Below are 20,014 nucleotides of genomic sequence, written 5' to 3'. Positions count from 1 at the left end.
CAGATACTGTGCTTCATGTTAGAGTTCCCAGTGAGTACCACTTCCCCTGGAGGAGCTGTAGCTTTACAACTGGTTTATGTGTCAGATAGAGTGATAATTTAGAGAAAGAACTGACCTTTTTTGGAGGGGGTGGGAGAGAGTGGAGGGGTGTAGGGAGAGCGTCACTGCAGAGATGTGTCTGGAAGAGATTGCTGGTTATGTTCAGGGTGGTGGAGGCGGGTTCCGGAGTGAGCCACATAGCTGAACAATAACAATATGAAGTCATATGGCCTCCTGGGCAGTTGGAGAGCTGCAAGGGATTTAGTTCTGCTGTTGTATAAGCAGCAGGAGGGGAAATGGTACGAAATGTGCTGAGTAGTCATGAGGGACTTGACTTGAATGCCATGACTGAGAGTTTGAATGTTTTTCAAAAGTCCAGGAGAGCCAGTGAAGTACATACAAAAATCCATGTATGAAATCTAACTCTACTGGCTCTGTGAAGAAGGGGTGGAGAGGGAGGAGACAGAGGCAGGGGTCCTAGGAACTAGGATGCTGTCTGTCTTTAACAAACAAGGAAACTAAGGTGTAGAGAGGTAAAGGAGTGTTTTCAAGGTCATAAAAGGGTAGAGATGGGATTTAGACCTATATAGTCTGACTCTAGAGCCTACATGCTAGCATATTCAATTAAGTGAAAATGAAATAATGCAGGTAGTGTAAACCTTAAACTTTAGTCACTCAAACTTTATTTTTAAAAATTATTTATTCATTTTAATTTTTACTTTGTATTGGAGTATAGTTGGTTTACAATATTGTATTAGTTTCAGGTGTACAGCAAAGTGATATATATATCTTATGTATATATATACACACACACATATATACACACACACATATAACATACACACATACACACAGTTTATACTTTTTCAGACTCTCTTCCCTTATAGGTTATTATAAAATATTGAGGATAGTTCCCTGAGCTATAGAGTAGGTCCTTGCTGGTTATCTATTTTATATATAGTAGTGTGTATATGTCAATTCCAAACTCCTAATTTATCCCTCCCCCACCACATTTCCCCTTTGGTAACTGTAAGTTTGTTGTTGAAATCTAAGTCTCTTTCTGTTTTGTAAATAAGTTCATTTATATCATTTTTAAAAATTATATTCCACATATGAGTGATATCATATGATATTTGTCTTTCTCTCTCAGACTTACTTCCCTTAGTATGATCATCTCTAGGTCCATCCATGTTGCCACAAATGGTGTTATTTCATTCTTTTTTTATGGTTGAGTAATATTCTATTGAATATATGTACCACATTTTCTTTATCCATTCATCTGATGATGGACATTCTATGTCTTAGTTACTGTAAACAATGTGACAATGAACATAGGGATGCATGTACCTTTTCTAATTATGGTTTTCTCTGAATATATGCCCAGGAGTGGGATTTCTGGATCATATGGTAGTTCCATTTTTAGTTTTTTAAGGAACCTCCATACTGTTTTACACAGTGGCTGTACCAGCTTACATTCCCACCAACAGTGCAGGAGAGTTCCCTTTTCTCCAAAACCTCTCCAACATTTATTGTTTCTAGATATTTGATGATGGCCATTCTGACCCATGTGAGGTGATACCTCATTGTGGCTTTGACTTGCATTTCTCTAATGATGAGTGATGTTGAGCATCTTTTCATGTGTTTGTTAGCCATCTGTATGTCTTCTTTGGAGAAATGTCTATTTAGGTCTTCTGCCCATTTGTGGATTGGGTTATTTGCTTTTTTGGTATTAAGCTGCCTGAGCTGCTTGTGTATTTTGGAGATTAATCCTTTGTCCGTTGCTTCGTTGGCAACTATTATCTCCCATTCTGAGGGTTGTCTTCTTGTCTTGTTTATGGTTTCTTTCACTGTGCAAAAGCTTTTAAGTTTCATTAGGTCCCATTTGTTTATTCTTGATTTTCTTTCCATGATTCTAGGAGGTGGGTCAAAAAGGATCCTGCTTTGATGGATGTCATAGAGGGTTCTGCCTATGTTTTCCTCTAGGAGTTTGATAGTGTCTGGCCTTACATGTAGGTCTTTAATCCATTTGGAGTTTATTTTTGTGTCTGGTGTTAGGAAGTTTTCTAATTTCATTCTTTTACATGTTGCTGTCCAATTTTTCCAGCACCACTTATTGAAGAGACTGTCTTTTTTTCTATTGTATATTCCTGCCTCCTTTGTCAAAGATAAGATACCCATATGTATGTGGATTTACCTCTGAGTTCTCTATTCTGTTCCATTGATCTTCCTTTCTATTTTTGTGCCAGTACCATACTATCTTGATCATTGTGGCCTTGTACTATAGTTTGAAGTCAGGAAGCCTAATTCCACCAACTCCGTCTTTCCTTCTCAAGATTGCTTTGGCTATTTGGGGTCTTTTGCGTTTCCATACAAATTATAAGATTTCTTGTTCTAGTTCTGTGAAAAATGCTGTTGGTAATTTGATATGGATTGCGTTGAATCTGTAAATTGCTTTGGGTAGGATAGCCATTTTCACAATATCGAGTCTTCCAATCCAAGAACATGGTATGTCTCTCCATCTGTTTGTGTTGTCTTTCTTTCATCAGTGTCTTATAGTTTTCTGCATATAGGTCTTTTGCCTCCTTAGGCAGGTTTATTCCTAAGTATTTTATTCTTTTTGTTGCAGTGGTAAATGGTAGTGTTTCCTTAATTTCTCTTTCTACTCTGTCATTGTGAGTGTATAGGAATGCAAGAGATTTCTGCACATTAATTTTGTATCCTGCTACTTTACTAAATTCATCGATTAGTGCTAGCAGTTTTCTGGTAGAATCTTTAGGGTTTTCCATGTATAATATCATGTCATCTGCAAAGAGTGACAATTTTACTTCTACTTTTCCAATTTGGATTCCTTTTATTTCTTTTTCTTCTCTGATTGCTGTGGTTAAAACTTCCAAAACTATATTGAATAATAGTGGTGAGAGTGGGCACCCTTGTCTTGTTCCTGTTCTTAGTGGGAATTCTTTCACTTTTTCACCATTTCATCGATGTTGGCTGTTGGTTTGTCATACATGGCTTTTATTATGTTGAGGTAATTTCCTTCTATGCCCATTTTCTGGAGAGCTTTTCTCATAAATGGATGTTGAATTTTGTCAAAAGCTTTTTCTGCATCTGTCGAGATTATCATACAGTTTTTATCCTTCAATTTGTTAATATGATGTATCACAGTGATTCATTTGCATATATTGAAGAATCCTTCCATTCCAGGGATAAACCCCACTTGATCATGGTGTATGATCTTTTTAATGAACATTTGGATTCTGATTGCTAGTATTTTATTGAGTATTTTTGCATCTATATTCATCAGTGATATTGGCCTGTAATTTTCTTTTTTTGTGACATCTTTGCCTGGTTTTGGTATCAGGGTGATGGTGGCCTTGTAGAATGAGTTTGGGAGTGTTCCTCCTTCTGCTATATTTTGGAAGAGTTTGAGAAGGAAACTCCATACTATCCTCCATAGTGGCTATACGAATTTACATTCTAACAGCAGTGTAGGAAGGTTCCCTTTTCTCTACAGCTTCTCCAGCATTTATTTTTTGTAGACTCTTTGATGATGGCCATTCTGACCAGTGTGAGGTGATACCTTATTGTAGTTTTGATTTGCATTTCTCTGATAATTAGTGATGTTGAGCATCTTTTCATGTGCTTTTTGGCCATCTGTATGTCTTTTTTGGAGAAATGTCTATTTAGGTCTTCTGCCCAATTTTTGATTGGGTTGTTTGTTTTTTTGATATTGAGCTGTGTAAGTATTTTCCCTTGTTGGTCACATTGTTTGCAAATATTTTTTTCCCATTCTTTTTGGGATTGTCTTTTCATTTTGTTTATGGTTTGCTTTGCTGTGCAAAAGATTTTAAGTTTAGTTAGGTCCCATTTGTTTACTTTTGTTTTTATTTTTATTACTCTAGGAGGTGGATCCAAAAAGATATTGCTGAAATTTATGCCAAAGAGTGTTCTGCCTATGTTTTCCTCTGAGAGTATTATAGTGTTCAGTCTTACATTTACATCTTTAATCCATTTCGAGTTTATTTTTCCTTATGGTCACAGAGAATGTTCTAAGTTCATTCTTTTACATGTAGCTGTCCAATTTTCCCAGCACCACTTATTGAAGATGCTGTTATTTCTCCATTGTATATTCTTGCCTCCTGTATCATAGATTAATTGACCATAGGTGCATGCATTTATTTCTGGACTTTCTGTTCTGTTACACTGATCTGTAAATCTATCTTTGTGCCACTACCACACTGTTTTGATTACTGTAGCTTTATAGTATAGTCTGAAGTTCGTAAGCCTGATTCCTCCATCTTCGATTTTCTTTCTCAAGAGTGCATTGGCTATTCAGAGTTTTTTGTGTTTCCATACAGATTTTAAGATTTCTTATTCTAGATCTGTGAAAAATGCCATTGGCAATTTGGTAGGGATTGCATTGAATCATTGAATTTGTAGATTGCCTTGGGTAGTATAGTCATTTTAACAATATTGATACTTCCAATCTAAGAACATGGCATCTCTTTCCATCTGTTTGTATCATCTTTGATTTCTTTATTAAGCATCATATAGTTTTTGGAGTACAGATCTTTTGCCTCCTTAGGTAGATGTATTCCTAAGTATTTTATTCTTTTTGATACAATGGTAAATGGGATTGTTTTCTTAATTTCTCTTTCTGATCTTTCATTGTTACTGTATAGGAATGCAATTTCTGTGTTCTAATTTTGTATCATACAACTTTACCAAATTCATTGATGAGCTCTAGTAGTTTCTGGTGGCATGTTTAGGATTTTCTATGTATGTTATCATGTCATGTGCAAACAGTGACAGTTTTACTTCTTCTTTTCCAGTTTGGATTCCTTTAATTTCTTTATCTTCTCTGATTGCCATGGCTAGGACTACCAATACTATGTTGAATAAAAGTGGGAAGAGTGGACATCCTTGTCTTGTTCCTGATCTTAGAGGAAATGCTCTCAGTTTTTCACCATTGAGAATGATGTTAGGTGTGGGTTTGCCGTTTATGGCCTTTATTATGTTGGGGTAGGTTCCTTCTATGCCCACTTTCTGGGAAGTTTTTTTTTTTTTTTTTTTTTTTTGGTCATAATTGGGTGTTGAATTTTGTCAAATGCTTTTTGTGTATTTATGGAGATATTCATATGGTTTTTATTTTTCAGTTTGTTAATGTGATGTATCACATTACTTTGTGGATACTGAAAAATCCTTAAATTCCTAGATTAATTGCACTTGATCATAGTGTAGGATCCTTTTAATATATTTTTGGGTTTAATTTGTTAGTATTTTGTTGAGGATTTTTGTATCTATGTTCATCAGTGTTACTGGCCTGTAATTTTTTTTGTGTGTGTTACCTTTGATTTTGGTATCAGGGTGATGGTGGCCTTGTAGAATGAGTTTGGGAGTGTTCCTTCCTCTGCAATTTTTTGCAAGAGTTGCAGAAGGATAGGTGTTGACTGTTCTCTAAATGTTTGATAAAATTCACCTGTGAAGCCATCTGGTTCTGGACTTTCATTTGTTGGGAGTTTTTAAATCACAGATTCAATTTCATTACTTGTGATTGGTCTGTTCATATTTTCTATTTCTTCCTGGTTCGGTCTTGGGAGATTGTTCCTTTCTAAGAATTTGTCCATTTCTTCTAGATTGCCCATTTTATTGGCATGTAGTTGCTTGTAGTAGTCTCTTATGATCCTTTGTATTTCTGTAGTGTCAGTTGTAACTTCTCCTTTTTCATTTCTAATATCATTGATTTGAACCCTCTCCCTTTTTTTTTTTTTTTTTTTTTTTGGTGAGTTTGGCTAAAGATTTATCAATTCTGTTTGTGTTTTCAAAGAACAAGCTCTTAATTTCATTGATCTTTTCTATTGTTTTCTTTATCTCTGTTTCGTTTATTTCTGCTGTGATTTTTATGACTTCTTTCCTTCTACTAACTTTGGGGTTGGTTTGTTCTTTTTTCACTAGTTGCTTTAGGTGTGAGTTTAGGTTGTTTGAGATTTTTCTTGTTTCCTGAGGTGGGATTGTATTGCTGTAAACTTTCCTCTTAGAACTTCTTTTGCTGCATCCCATAGGTTTTAGATCATCTTGCTTTTGTCTTTATTTGTCTCTAGATATTTTTTGATTTCCTTTTTGATTTCTTTGGTGATCCATTTTTTGTTTAGTAGCATATTGTTTAGCCTGCATGTGTTTGTGTTTTTTACAGTTTTTTTTTTTCTGTAGTTGATTTCTAATCTCAGTGTTGTGATCAGAAAAGGTGCTTGATAGGATTTCAGTTTTCTTAATTACTGAGACTTGCTTTGTAGGCCAACATGTGATCAGTTCTGAAGGATGTTCCATGTGCACTTGAAAAGAATGTGTTGAATTCTTTTCACTTTTGCTTGTCTGTAAAGCTTTTGATTTCTCTGTTGACTCTAAATGAGAGCCTTGCTAGGTAGAGTATTCTTGGTTGTAGGTTTTCCCCTTTCATCCTATTAAATATATCATGCCACCCCTCCTGGCCTGAAGAGTTTCTGCTGAGAAATCAGCTGATAACCTGATGAGAATTCCTTTGCATGTTATTTGCTTTTCCCTTGTTGCTTTTAATGTTTTCTCTCTCTCTCTCTCTCTTTTTTAAGTATATTAAAAAAAATTAGGATTTATTCAAGAAGTACAAGGTTGGTTTAACAAACTAAATTTAATCAGTGTATTTACCACCTTAACTAAGTATAGGAGAAACTTCTCTTTGTCTTTAATTTTTGTCAATTTGATTAATATGTGTCTTGCTGTGTTCCTCATTGGGTTATCCTGTATGGGGCTCTCTGCACTTCCTGGACTTGGGTGACTGTTTCCTTTCCTATGTTAGGAAAGTTTTCAGCTGTTATCTCTTCAGATATTTTCTCAGGCCCTTTCTCTCTCTCTTCTCCTTCTGGGACTCCTGTAATGCAAGTTGGTGTGTTTAATGTTGTCCCAGAGGTCTCTTAAATGGTCACCATTTCTTTTCATTCTTTTTTTTTTACTCTGTTCCATGGCAGTGATTTCCACCATTCTGTCTTCCAGTTCACTTATCCATTCTTCTGCCTCATTTATTATGCTACTGATTCCCTCTAGTGTGTTTTTCATTTCTTGTATTGTTCAGCTCTGTTGTTTGTTCTTTATATCTTCTAGCTCTTTGCTAAACCTTTCTTGTATCTTCTTGGTCTCTGCCTCCATTCTTTTACTGAGATCTTGGATCATCTTCAATATCATTACTCTGAATTCTTTATTGGGTAGATTGCTTATCTTTACTTCACTTAGTTTTCTTCTAGGGGTTTATCTTGTTCCTTCTTCTGGTACATAGTGCTGTGCCATCTCATTTTGTCTAACTTTCTGCAGGCTGCAGGATTATAGTTCTTCTTGCTTCTGCTGTCTGCCCTCTGGTGGGTGAGGCTGTTCTAGTGACTTGTGCAGGCTTCATTGTGGGAGGGACTGGTGCCTACCCACTGATGGGTCTTGTCCCTCTGGTGGGCAGAACCATGTCAAGTGCTGTATTTAAAGCTCACTATGGGCTCAGGAGGGCTTTAGACAACCTTTCTGCTGATTGGTGGGACTGTGTTCCCACCCTGTTGGTTGTTTGGCTTGAGGCAGCCCAGCACTGGAGCCTACAGGCTGTTGGGTGGGGCCAGATCTCGGGGTCACAGTGGCAGCCTCTGGGAGAGCTCATGCAAATGAGTACTCCCCAGTACCTCTGCCACCAGTGTCCTTGTCCCCACAGAGAGCCACAGTTGTCCCCCACATCCCCAGTGGTCCCTCCAAGAACAGCAGGTAGGTCTGGCCCAGGCTTCTATGAAAGTCACTGCTCTTTTGGTGGATCCTGGTGGGCACAAGACCTCATGTGTACCTTCCAAGAGTGGAGTTTCTGTTTCCTCCAGTCCTGAGGAATTCCTGCAATCAAGCCATGCTGGCCTTCAAAGCCAACTGCTCTGGGAGCTCCTCCTACCAATGTCAGGCCCCTAGGCTGGGGAGCATGACCTGGGGCTCAGAACTCTCACTCCTATGGGAAGAGCTCTGTGATACAATTATTTTCCAGTTTGTGGGTCACCAACCTGGAGGATATGGAATTGATGATATCACCAGTGCTCCCCTCCTACCATCTGGTTGTAGCTTCTTCTTTGTCTTTTGATGTAGAATACCTGTTTTTGGTAGGTTCCAGTCTTTGTTGATGATTGTTCAGCAGTTAATTGTGATTTTGGTGTTTTTGTTAGAGGGGGTGAGCTCAAATCCTTTCACTCCACCATCTTGTCTTTCTCCCCTTCTATTTTAAAAACCTAAAATTCAGCATCATAAAAATCCCCCGAAGATTTGTTAGTGCACAGATTGCTGAGCCCTACCCACAGACTGATTCAGTAGGTCTGAGTGGGGCCTGAGAATTTGCATTGCTAATGAGTTCCCAGGTGATGCTGAAACTATAGGAGTTGAAAAGATGGTGAAATCAGAGCATTGGAGCACTCAAGAAAAGAGAGTGGTGTAGTTAGTAAACATATGCTGTGATGTAAAAGTTGTCCATGGGAGGCAGGTTCCCCAGAGTCAATTTCTGGAGCTCTGTAACTGCGGTAGGAAACATGGATACTGAGGACAGCCAAGGAACAAGTTCATCAGGAAATTATTGGGAAGAGTGTAGAGTTTATTTTAGGCAGAGGAGGCATTGTGAGCAGGGCATGGATACGGGAATGTGATGAGAAATTAAAGCCTCACAGAGAGGAGAGTTCATTTTGGGAAGACATGGAAGATAGGACTGGAGACAAGATGAGAAAGACAGTCGTATCTCAAGATAGATTCCAGAGCGTCTTGAATGTCCAGCTATTGAGCTTTGGATCTTATTATGCAGATAATTTAAAGGTTAGTGGAACTGGTTTATTCAGAATATTCATTTGGAGGTGGTATAAATTATGAATTGAAAGGAGATAAGTTAGAGGGAGGCCCCAGCCCCCACCCTCATTGCTTGAGCAGAAGACAAGTCCCAAGGAAACCTCAAACCTTCACTCCTGACTGTTTCAACCTGGCTTCCTCTTCCTCCTTCACCTAGATTTCTAAACTTTAAACTTTGTGTTCTTATTTACTTTCCATTTTTTTCTCTAACCTGTTTTTCTTATTTAACTCCTTTGTTAGTCTTCAATTTTAATTTGTAAACCCAGTTTTTTCACCTTTTAAATCTTTGAGTCATTGATGGACTGTTTTTAATCATAATCTTTTATCTTTTCCTTTATCATTTTAAGCTTCTTATCTCTTTAAGTTTTGGCTTCTTATTTAAAAAACAAAATCTTTCAAGATAGATTTTATTTTTTTAAATCAGCTTATTAATAGGCTCTTATGTAAGAAGGTTTTTATGGTACTATCTTTCAAGTTTAATTCTTATAGCTATTTTTGTTGTTATATTTATTTGCAGGTTCAGACTTATTTTCAAAATTTATTACTGATTTTAAATTTTAATCATTTTTGTAGGACTTTGAGAGTTTTCTCTTCCCTTTATTCTCATTCATTTATTCATTTTCTCTTTGCTACAAAGGTGTAGAACATCTTTGATTTCCTGGAAGTTGTATATTGACGTCTCATTTTTCACTGCTTTATGAATATATACGTCTTAAAAGTCTAAACCTTCCAACACGTATAGTTATATGTGTTATAGAGAAAAATAAAAAAGGAAAACAGGGATGGTGAATGGATGGCCTGTCTGTAAAGTAACATTTAAATAGAGGCCTGAGTATAATGAAAGATTCAGCCTTGTAGGTTTTTGGTATAAGAACCTTTGAGATAAATTGAATAGAATGTGCCAAGGCCCTGAGGTAGGAGCATGTCTGGTAAGTTCAGACTTCATGGAGACAGTGGCTGAAGGAGGAAAACAGTGAGAAGAGTGGTATTCAATAGGGTCAGAGAGGAGTGATGGTATATAGACATTCATGTGGCCTTGTAGTCATCGTAATGACATTGGATTTTATTTTCACAAGATTGAGAAGTCCTAAGGGGTTCTGAGTTAGAGAAGGGATATGCTCTCCTTTATATTTGTACAGGATCACTTTTTTGGTTGCTCTTTTGAGAATAGACTACAGAAGGGCAAGGGAAGAAGAAGGAAACTAGTGAGATAACGTTGGCAAGTCGTCAGGGCACAGTTGGGCTAGGATGGAGGCTGTGAATGTGGTGAGAAGTAAGAGTCTTGATATATGTAGCAGTTTGAGTTGACAGAATTTGGTGATGCATTAAATGTGGGGTATGAGAAAAAGAGAAGTTGAGAATGACTAAGATTTTTGGTCTGAGAAACCAGAAAGAATAAGTTGCCTTATTTTGAGATGGGGAAGACTACAAGAGAGGCAGGCAGGGCACACAGAGGGTGTGGGGGGTAGTACCAGGTTTTCAGATTTGGTCACCTTAGTTTGCAACACTTGATATACATCCAAACTGAGATGAATAAATGAGTGAATAAATGAGTCTGGAGTTTAGCAATCAAGTTCCATTGAAGATATAATTTGTGTTTCTGAAGCATTAGCATAGAGATGGTATTTAAGAATATGACACTGGATCAGATTACCTAAGACAGGGCTTTTCACACTTTTCAGACCACAGCTGCAGTAAGAAATGTGTGTCATGTTAACAATGCGGTACACATGCACATACACACTGATTCAAAAGCCGAGGAAACAAAACTGATCCTTACCACGGATGTTGTGCTCTGACATTTTCAATGATATTTTCTTTTATTTGATTAAAAATACTGATCATGGCCCTCTAAACTGACCTCACTATGCATTAATGGGTGGCAACCCACATTTTGAAAGGCCCTGACTTAAGAAATGTATATAAGCAGAGAATAAAATGTGGTCTGAACGCGGGTTGGAAAAGAATTTCCAGACACAAGGCAGAATGTAAAGAAAATGGAATTTATTAGAGGGAAGGGTTGCTGCCAGAGCAGCGGGCCAACTTCTTAGTAATGTGGAGAGCCTAAACATGTGCTATTGATCAGTTTTAATAGCCAGAAAATAAAGGAATGGTCCGAGGTGACAGTTTTGTTTACTGATTGGTCGAGGCACATATACCTTCCTAATATAGGGTGGGTGTGGGACAGGGCAGATGCCTTTCCTTATTTGGGACAAAAGAGAAAGAGGTCCCATTGCCAAGGTGGGCACAGGAGTTTTGCAACTGTTGCAACAGGATAAGGAGGGCGATTAAGAGTCTGGTAGGATGTGTAATGCTGAAACTTTTTCAGGCATGGCTGTCCTTTGTCATTGGAGCACCACAAAAAAGAGATCTGAGGATTGAGTCCTGGTGCCCAGTGAAATCTTTAGTGTTTAGGAAATGAGGAGGGGCCAGCACAGCAGCCTGAGAAGGCGTGACCAGTGGAGAGCCAGTTGTCTTGGACACCATGTGGTCTGTATTTCTGCTCCCAACCCTCCTGGTTCTGGTTCTGGTTCTGGTTTTCTCTCATCTCCCCTCCTCTGGCTGCTCTCCTCTTTCTACCACTTTATTCCATGGATGGGCGTGGAGGCATTCCCTTCACTGTCCAGAGGCTAGTGTGTTTCACTGACCTAGATTGTATGCTTGGGACTATCATGGTGGGATTACAGCACATGCAGAAGTGAGCTACAAATCAATGCTGCATATTTTCTTTTCTTTTTTTTTTTCTTTAAATTGAAATATAGCTGATTCATAATGTTTCAGGCATACAGTAAAGTGATTGAGTTTTTCTTTTTTGTTTATTTTTATTTTATTTTTTAACCATTTTTTAAATTGAAGTATAGTTAATTTATAATGTTGTGTTAGTTTCAGGTGTAGAGCAAAGTGATTCAGTTTGTGTGTGTGTGTGTGTATCCTTTTTTGGATTCTTTTCTGTTATAGGTTATTATAAGATATTGAATATAATTCCCTGTGCTATATAGTAGATCCTTATTGTTTATTTACATATAGTAGTGTATATCTGTTAATCTCAAATTCCCAATTTATCCATATTTTCTTTTCTTAACATTTCTTGACAATCTGCAGCAGAGCAGACTTGTTTCTTATTTAGGCCTCAGGTAGTCACTGACCACAGTTCCTCTCAGGTCTGCCCACCTGCTCTTTCCCCAGGCTTTGTTTTAGTCTCCTTTTCCACGTCTCACCGGGAGAGCATGCCAAAATTCTGTTTGTCTATTAAACGGAGAAATGTAGCTTCACTTTGAGCCATCTTTCTCTTCCAGACTAAACATGGGGTCTATTTTTACGTAAGTAAAGGTTTATTAAAATGTTTTTCCAAACAGAAAAGAAGTTATCTTCCCCAAAATAACTCTGTAGCCTCTTAAGGAAACCAACCTGAATACGGAGAGCTTTCAAAACACCATTTTCCCTTCATATGTCTGTTGCTATGTACCATGTAGTGCTTTTCTGGCCTTGGACCCCAAGAATAAAACTTAAAACAAAAAAGAGTCCTAACAATTGCAACAGTTTGATGGATTGCCACAGCTGCTGATAATAATGCTATTTCTGTTGTACTTGGTAATTTTAATTTTGAAATAGCTAATTATATAATTTTATTTTAGTATCAAAATGAGTGTATAGAAAAAGTACATGGATAACCAAATATTGAAAAATACACTTGAAAAATACAAACCCACTTAAAACTTTAAAAATCCAATGTAATAAACTATTTAAAGCAGGAAATCTGACATCACGTCAATATTCAATTAAGGAGACACACGTTTGTTGTCAGAGGTACAGCTCCTAGTGCTACAGTGAAGAAACTTGTTATAAAAGTTTATTCTGTAGAAGACTATAAAATGACTGTTATCACAGAGCATGTGCCAAAGGAATCAGTAGTTACATAGGACATTATGAAATAAAGTCAAAGGTTAGGGCTATACATCTAAGCTAATTTCTACATTGTTTGACTCTAAGGTTTCATCAGCATAAAAAAAGTGAAGTGATTGTGGAAAATAAAATGTACTTGTTTAGAACGGAGGTTGGTCTGCCCTGCTGCCTGTTTTGTAAATAAAGGTTTAAGGGAGCACAGCCAAGCCCACTTATTTAGTGTTGTTTACAGCTGTTTATAGTTGCAGAGTTGAGCAGTCAGACAGAAACTCTATGGCCCACCCACTGCCCGTAAAGACTAAAATATTTACTACCTGCCCCTTTGCAGATACCTACCGATGGCTTTAGAAGGTCAAAAACTATTGCTTAGAGTTTTCAGTCTCACCATTATGATGAGACTTCACCCGGCTACAAATGTGAAAATTTAATTCTGATTGTATTAAGATATTTTGATGAGAGAAATATAGTTATTGTGAAAGTCTTCAATTTGATGTTCTGGCAATATATATGGTAATTGTTTTTCTTTTTCTAAAGCGTGGCATACTTGGAAAGATGTTTTGGCAAACCACTCAGACACAAAATGTATGAATTTTTAAAAGCTTTTCTGTAAAAAAATAACAAACAAAATGGGAAACTAGCAGTAAGGGCTAGATATGATTGAGATATATTTGCAATGAATTGGTTTACATATTTTGATAGTCTGCTTGACATGTAAGTTTTAACTTACATGTTAAAATACGTTTACATAATATAAGAGGAGATAATCAAAATAATTATATAATGATTAGCCACAGAGTAGACAAATAAATTTGTTCTAATCCAGTATAAGATTTCTGAGATTAATGCTAGCTCTCAAAAGAATATTAATAAACAATATACCATTATTTTAAAGAGATATTTTAGACACTCTTAACTCAGAAATTCAATATCGTTTTATTTAGCACCTGCTATGTCATTTTCCTATAGGAGGAAAATGTCAGGACTCTCTCAACTTCCTTTTCTTCCACTTCCAAACTTACCTAGAGAGTCCTTTTCTCCTGTGGCAGAGAAAGGTGTACCTTCTCCAAGGCTAAACTCCCATCTATGACTACACACCATGCCTCCTGTTTCTGCTGGGGTCTCGCTCATGCATCAAGCCCCATTGCCTCTTGTAACTTTGGTCTATTCATCTTTACTAGATTTTTCCTCTCAGTCTACCAGCCTCTCAATTTCTGCCCCTCCTTAGACTCTACCTCAAAAGTACCCACTTTTCTTTCTTCTTTTTTTTAATTTAATTTAATTTACTTTTTAAAACTTTTATTTTATATTGTAGTACAGTTGATTAACAATGTTGTGTTAGTTTCAGGTGTACAACAAAGTGATTCAGTTACACATGTATCTAGTCTTGAGCGGGGAGGGATAGTTAGGGAGTTTGGGATTGACATGTACACACTATACTTAGAATGGATAACTAGCAAGGATCTACTGTATAGCATAGAGAACTCTGCTCAATATTCTTTAACAACCTAATTGGGAAAAGAATTTGAAAACGATCTGCTTTTCTATATATGACACTTTCATTCTTTCACCTTTCACCAGGAACCTTCTTGAACTAGTTGTTTCCACTACGAACCCTTATTGAGCTGATTTCTACTCTCCTATGTTGCTGAAATTGCTGTTCCTTCGATTACTAATACCCAAATTGCCAAATCCACGGTTTCATTTTCATTCTTCAAACTGTTGACCATTCTCTTTCTCTCTTCTTTTGACTTCTGTGACTTCATTTCTCCTTGATTCTTTTTCTGTGACTGTTTCTTTCTGGATCTGCCGCTAGCTGCTCCTTGCATTTTGGTGTATCTCAGGATTTTCTTTCCATTTGTTCTTCACCGCTTCCTGTTTCCTTTCATGTCTCTAAACTTTACAAAGTTCCCAGCATTCAGGCCCTTATGAATTCCTGTTCTCAAATTGCCTCCTTCCTACTTGGCCTAGACCCCGGGATGCATCACTCCAGTTGCTCTCTTGCCAGAAAGCTCATCATCCCCATTGCCCAGTCCATTTTCCATCCTTTTTGAAAATTCCTTGACATTGGATCTATCCACCACTCTTTTTCTCACTTTCCTCTGGGCTGTTGCATTCAGCTGGAGAAAAATCACAATTGTTGTTCTCCAAACCAAGCTGAGTGTGGCTTAGTGATACTCTTTTATGAACTTGATCTCCTCCTTCTTTGTATTTCTCTAAAGGAATTTATTTCCTATCTTTTTCCTTTAATCTTCTTAACCCTCACTCATCAGTCTTAGAGCCGATAGCCTTGCCTGTAGGAAAGTGATAATTTGATATTTATTCAATTTTCATTATCCCTTCACCTTGCAGCTTCATTACTTCTATTTACATCTTTGACTCCTTTCCTACTGAGTAGGAGGCACCTGACTAAAAATTTGCCTAATGGTAATTTTGCTGCTATACTCTAAATTCTCTCTACTGTCTCCTCCAGGACTTGGATCTTTTATTCATCAGGCATGTCCTCGCTATCATGCATTTTCAGCCTCTCATTCTCTGTGTGATAAATATTTAAAGCCTGCGAACATGTTCACATCTCTCCAATATTTAGCAAAAACTATAGCTACAACCATAACCAACTCCCTCTCACTGAATTGAAACACCCGCTTATAAATGGCCATGTGGGCCACCTTCCTGGAAGGTAATTTGACAGTATGTAAATATTCTTAAAATATTCTTTTAGCCCCCAACTTTTCTCTACCTAGAAATATAACTGGGGTGGGGGGGTATGGGGGGGTGGGAATTGGAAATTTTACTGTTAAAAAAAATTACATATCTTTCCAAACCTAGATGTCAATGTGTGATTCTTTTAATAAATGATGGTAATCCATGTTTAAGGAGATTCTCAACTAAAGAAAGTGAAGTCAGATGGAAGTGTCTCATCCAAACCCTCCCTAAATCATTGACGTTAGGTATTATTTCATTGTTTGGGTCAGAAAATCCAACTTAAACTTGTTTAAGTTTAGAGGTGTTTGCTCACATAATGGAAAACATCAAAACTGGTTTCAGCCGAGGCGTGATACAACGGCTCAAATTGTGTCTCTATAGACTTACTTTCTGTTTTTCTGTTCTGCCTTCCATGGTGTCAGCTTTATTCTTAGAAATCACAGTGGTGCCCCATCCTACATATCCGTGGTGCAAGTTTCATATCTTCACGCTACACAACCAGAGAACAAGGGAGAACGTCTTTTGGTAACTACTTCATAAATTTTAAACCAATTCCTTGGTTTAGGGAAATTAAGTGCTGATTGGCTTAAGCCAATTAGGGCCCACTTTTGGAGCTGGGCTGGAGTCAATCTTATGTAAATAGTATGACTAAGAAATCTCCAAAGAAAAATGAGGATATTCTTTGAGAGAAACGGAGGAATAGATGAACAAATGTCTGCTCTTTACAGCTGCATGAGCCAGTCTCAAATTGAATACAGCCTCCTGGGAAAAGGCAAAAGTCTACATAGTAGGTGTGGTAAAACAAAGAAGGAAGCAATAGTACCAAAAGCCCACCATTCTTAGTACCCATTCCTCACTTCTAAGTAGGAAGGTCTCCTGCTTTGGGTCATTAACTTTTGGGGTGGATGTGGCTGATACCACATGTGATATTAGTGACCTTCCTGCATTATGTTTAGTCTCCATTAAAAGTTTGGGTTCCCAGCAATATCAAAGAGTTCATGTGCATCTGAATGCAGAACAAGAAGGAGATGTACCTCAGCTATCAAAGGGCAGGGCCCATCTCCCCTAACACTGTTACATTAAAATAAGAGGTGCTTTTTTGTCTTGTTTTTTAGGGTCAAGTATCTCATTTAATAGCATAGGCAATAAAACTTTAGCAGTCTAATAAGCATAGTTACTACTATTGTGGTCTTATCATAGTTCCTGTAGTTCATCAATGAGCTTAACGCATATTCTCCTTGCCTTATGTGCTAGACCAAGAAGATCATAAAGTGAACCTAAAAAAAATTTACGTATATACCATATAATGAAATCTGTGACACACTTAAAAATCATTTTCTAGAATATTTAAAAATTAGAATACATCTTCTAGATACTTAAAATGTTTCAAAAGTAGTGTGCACAACTGTATAGCAAATTTAATCCCAAATTGCAAATACGTATTTACACAAATAGACTTGTAAAAGACAATAAAGAAATATACCAAAATGCTAACAGTGGGTATCTCTCAGTGCTGGCTTTATGGGGGGGGGGGGTGTTCTATTTTCATTTTCACATTTTTGTATGGGTAATGGGCACAAATCTCGGTCCATAAACAGAGGGAAGAAAACAAAATACAACTTTCTTTCATTTTTCTACAAATAAACCTAAGGTCTCTTTCAAGCCCTCAACTGAACTGGGAGGTAGAAATTTATTCACAGCGTTCCTAGATCTATGACTAAGTTCCAAGGGTATTTAACAGGCCACGTCTGTGGACTCTGGGGACCAATTAGCTCTCAACTGTCTGTACTGGCAGAAGGTCGGATGTCATCTCCTGTCTGGCTTCCAGATGTCAGTTCACTCAGCTCATGGCTCTGCTTCCTTGCTGCAAGACCTCTCCGAGTCTGGTTTTGTCTTGGCTAACTCTCCGGCCTTCTTGGGTGTTCCTGTGCTACCCAGAGCACAAGAAATTGGATCGATTGTGTAAATCCCAAATGTCCATGTAGCCAGGTCTTCTCCACTGCGCCCGTGCCATGGTAGGCCCAAGGAAACTCCAGAAAACCTGCCATGCTTTTCAGGTTACACATAGAAAACCAAGCACAGGTTTCCTGTTCTCTGGGATCTGTCACACTCACCTGGATTTTCTGTCATGTGCACCTCCCTCAACTCTGAACTCGCTCCCGGGGAGGGCCCTGTCTCAGGGATATATCAAAATGGAAAGTTCTTTAATTTTTTCCTTTGCTTTCTCCAAGTCTGGAGGCTCATCTGTTGTGGAGATGGGAAAAATTCATTTTTATATATCACATATTTTTCCGAAATTTTTAGTTATGGCACAAGGTAGATGCATTGAATTCTGTGAGGCAAAATGTTCCTGAATCTCAAAATGTTAGGCACTTGAAAAAAATCTTGCAAAATCTTTGGTTTTGAAACCCCAAATAATTTTCTCTCCATTTCTAAGGTATTTTCCTTCTCTTGAGAAAATGTACGTTGCCTTTTAGTTTAAATGAGGAAAAAGGCATAGTTAACAAGGAGTGGAAGTGAAAAATATATTGATATGTATATCAAAATATGATCTCTGCAGTTATTTCTAAGTTTCATTTCTATTTCTGAATAAGTTTAAATATTACATTGTGCAAATTTAAGGTGTACAGTGTGGTGCTTTGATACATTTGTGTATTGTAATAGGATTGCCGTTGTAGTGACATTTATCACGTTACATAGTTATGGTACACTATTGTCTGTATTGACTATACTTTGCAGTAGATCTCTGTGGCTTATGTACTGTTTGCTGCAAGTTTACAGTCTTAAACAACATCCATTTTGTCCCCCTAGCCACCATCCCCTAGAAACCACCATTACCTCTGTTTTTTAATGTTTGACTTTTTTTAGATTCCACACATAAGTGATATCATACAGCACTTGTCTTTCTCTCTCTCCCTTGTCTCACTTATCATAATGTGCTCAAGGCCCACCCATGTTGTTGCAAATGGCAGGATAGCCTCCTTTCTCATGCCTGAATAATATTCCAGCATTTCTTTTTAAGCATATTCTACTTTTGTAATCAGAAAGAAAGACATTAAGTCAATGTACAAACATTTTGACCCTTTTCCCCATATGGGTTCTGCCACTTCTCTTGCCTTCCCTTCATAGCTACTCTCTTGAACAAAATGTTACTCTTAGCTTCCCATTATGTTTAAACCACTTCTGTCAGATGTAACAGACTCATTAATGTTTGTTTTACCCACTTCTCTTTCACACTGATGTTGCAGTTTCCTCTCATGTTGGCACTCTTCTTTCTCCTGGACTCTGGGACATCACTATTTTGGTATCTGCATCTCCCTCTGTCTCTATTCTTTCTCTCTCTCTTTTTTTTTTTTTTAATAAATTTATTGGCTGCATTGGGTCTTCGTTGCTATGCGCGGGCTTTCTCTAGTTGTGGAGATGGGGGCTACTCTTTGTTGTGGTGCACGGGCTTCTCATTGTGGTGGCTTCTCTTGTCGCGGAGCATGGGTTCTAGGCACGCGGGCTTCAGTAGTTGTGGCACGTGGGCTCAATAGTTGTGACTCGCAGGCTCTAGAGCACAGGCTCAGTAGTTGTGGTGCACAGGCTTAGTTGCTCCTCACCATGTGGGATCTTCCTGGACCAGGGATCAAACCTGTGTCCCCTGCATTGGCAGGCAGATTCTTAACCACTGTGCCACCAGGGAAGTCCTCTATTCTCTTTTGCAGTGTCTCTTGTTTCTTTGCTCTTGAATGTTGGCATTCACCAGAGTTGAGTTGTTGACTTTCTTATCACTCAGCAAGCTCTATCCTGACCAGTCTTTACTGTTTTAGCCTTGGCTTTAATTACTTAACACTGATATTCTGCTCTTGGCAAATCTAGATCCATACCTATAATCTCTCTTCTGGGCTCCAGAAGTCAACTTCTCATACCCATGACATCCAAAACTGATCTCATTATCTTTCTTCTTAATTTGCTCTTCCTCCTACATTTCCTCTAAGAATGGCACTGCCATAGATGCAGTTATATAGGATAAAAATGTTGCAGTTCTTACATGTTCCTCTCTTATGTTTATTTCCTCCCTGATTGATTTGTGACCATGTTATATCTGTCCTCTTTCCTCTCTTCCCGCTGAAACTGCATTTGTTCAGTACGAATTCTCTCTTTTCCTGAACTGCTGCATTTAACTAGTCCCTCTGTCTTTCGTGTCCTATGATTTCAATCTGTTCTCCTTTCTGGATATCTGTAGGGTGATATTGTGTAGGTAAGTTTTCAAAAATAAATTTATTTTCATGTTAATCAAAGTTACCCATATAATAGTTTAAAAGACATAAAAATTCTAGAAAACTGCTTATAAAATAAAGTAGGCTCTGCCACTCCCTCCTTTATCAAACCCCATTCCTGCATTTCACAGGCTATTCCTTTTGTATTACCTCCATATTTCTAAAAGCATTAATACATGGCTATATCTTGTTTGTTTCAGTTTCAGGAATTATCTATTGACTTTCCACCATGG

The sequence above is a fragment of the Hippopotamus amphibius genome, chromosome 3 (genome assembly GCF_030028045.1).
Source record: "Hippopotamus amphibius kiboko isolate mHipAmp2 chromosome 3, mHipAmp2.hap2, whole genome shotgun sequence".
Classification (NCBI taxonomy): Eukaryota; Metazoa; Chordata; class Mammalia; order Artiodactyla; family Hippopotamidae; genus Hippopotamus; species Hippopotamus amphibius.
This window is presented reverse-complemented; position numbering follows the sequence as displayed.